The following is a 2500-nucleotide window of genomic DNA, read 5'->3' on the forward strand; positions in this document are numbered from 1 at the left end:
CTCCTAAAACGCAACCCATGGTGCACTAACTCTGGGACTCTGTCTGATTTTGAGAAAAAGAGAGAATCAAAAATCAGACAGAGTCTTTTCTCCGTGGTCTACCAGGGGCAGCTTTTAGTATACCATGGGTTGGTTTTAGTATACCATGGGTTGGTTTTGGTCTACCATGGGTTGGGATTTTCGGGTTTTTATACCATGGGTACCGAAAACAAGAAAAATAGCAGTCTGCAGCCTGTAAAACTCTGGGCTTCGCCTACTACACGTTTGACCCCTGTGTTGGAAGGACATAGCCCATCCCGTGTGTAAGGGGGGCTCCAGGGGAAGAAGGCAGAGAACGGCCTGGAGGTCTTCTGGAGGCTCCAGAGGAGGGGGAACACGTCGCGTGTGAGGCCGAAACGGCTCACCATGTCGGACTGAATAGTGCAGCGAGTAGCCCAGAGTATGGAGGTCTTTAGGACCCTCCAGAGGAGGGGGAACACGTCGCGTGTGAGGCCGAAACGGCTCACCATGTCGGACTAAATAGTGCAGCGAGTAGCCCAGAGTCTGGAGGTCTTTAGGACCCTCCAGAGGAGGGGGAACACGTCGCGTGTGAGTCCGAAAAGGCTCACCATGTCGGACTGAATAGTGTAGTGAGTGACCCCAAGCCTGGAGGTCTTTAGGACCCTCCAGAGGAGGGGGACCACGTCGCGTGTGAGTCCGAAAAGGCTCACCATGTCGGACTGAATAGTGTAGTGAGTGACCCCAAGCCTGGAGGTCTTTAGGACCCTCCAGAGGAGGGGGAACACGTCGCGTGTGAGTCCGAAACGGCTCACCATGTCGGACTGAATAGTGTAGTGAGTGACCCCAAGCCTGGAGGTCTTTAGGACCCTCCAGAGGAGGGGGACCACGTCGCGTGTGAGTCCGAAAAGGCTCACCATGTCGGACTGAATAGTGTAGTGAGTGACCCCAAGCCTGGAGGTCTTTAGGACCCTCCAGAGGAGGGGGAACACGTCGCGTGTGAGTCCGAAACGGCTCACCATGTCGGACTGAATAGTGTAGTGAGTGACCCCAAGCCTGGAGGTCTTTAGGACCCTCCAGAGGAGGGGGACCACGTCGCGTGTGAGTCCGAAAAGGCTCACCATGTCGGACTGAATAGTGTAGTGAGTGACCCCAAGCCTGGAGGTCTTTAGGACCCTCCAGAGGAGGGGGAACACGTCGCGTGTGAGTCCGAAACGGCTCACCATGTCGGACTGAATAGTGTAGTGAGTGACCCCAAGCCTGGAGGTCTTTAGGACCCTCCAGAGGAGGGGGAACACGTCGCGTGTGAGTCCGACACGGCTCACCATGTCGGACTGAATAGTGTAGTGAGTGACCCCAAGCCTGGAGGTCTTTAGGACCCTCCAGAGGAGGGGGAACACGTCGCGTGTGAGTCCGAAACGGCTCACCATGTCGGACTGAATAGTGTAGTGAGTGACCCCAAGCCTGGAGGTCTTTAGGACCCTCCAGAGGAGGGGGAACACGTCGCGTGTGAGTCCGACACGGCTCACCATGTCGGACTGAATAGTGTAGTGAGTGACCCCAAGCCTGGAGGTGTTTAGGACCCTCCACAGGAGGGGGAACACGTCGCGTGTGAGTCCGACACGGCTCACCATGTCGGACTGAATAGTGTAGTGAGTGACCCCAAGCCTGGAGGTCTTTAGGACCCTCCAGAGGAGGGGGAACACGTCGCGTGTGAGTCCGAAACGGCTCACCATGTCGGACTGAATAGTGTAGTGAGTGACCCCAAGCCTGGAGGTCTTTAGGACCCTCCAGAGGAGGGGGAACACGTCGCGTGTGAGTCCGAAACGGCTCACCATGTCGGACTGAATAGTGTAGTGAGTGACCCCAAGCCTGGAGGTCTTTAGGACCCTCCAGAGGAGGGGGAACACGTCGCGTGTGAGTCCGACACGGCTCACCATGTCGGACTGAATAGTGTAGTGAGTGACCCCAAGCCTGGAGGTGTTTAGGACCCTCCACAGGAGGGGGAACACGTCGTGTGTGAGTCCGAAAAGGCTCACCATGTCGGACTGAATAGTGTAGTGAGTGACCCCAAGCCTGGAGGTCCTGTGGACCCTCCAGAGGAGGGGGAACACGTCGCGTGAGAGTCCGAAAAGGCTCACCATGTCGGACTGAATAGTGTAGTGAGTGACCCCAAGCCTGGAGGTCCTGTGGACCCTCCAGAGGAGGGGGAACACGTCGTGTGTGAGTCCGAAAAGGCTCACCATGTCGGACTGAGTGGAGCAGTGAGTGACCCCAAGCCTGGAGGTCCTGTGGACCCTCCAGAGGAGGGGGAACACGTCGCGTGTGAGTCCGAAAAGGCTCACCATGTCGGACTGAATAGTGTAGTGAGTGACCCCAAGCCTGGAGGTCCTGTGGACCCTCCAGAGGAGGGGGAACACGTCGTGTGTGAGTCCGAAAAGGCTCACCATGTCGGACTGAGTGGAGCAGTGAGTGACCCCAAGCCTGGAGGTCCTGTGGACCC

The sequence above is a fragment of the Micromesistius poutassou genome (assembly GCF_964030765.1).
Source record: "Micromesistius poutassou genome assembly, contig: SCAFFOLD_5456, whole genome shotgun sequence".
Taxonomy (NCBI): Eukaryota; Metazoa; Chordata; class Actinopteri; order Gadiformes; family Gadidae; genus Micromesistius; species Micromesistius poutassou.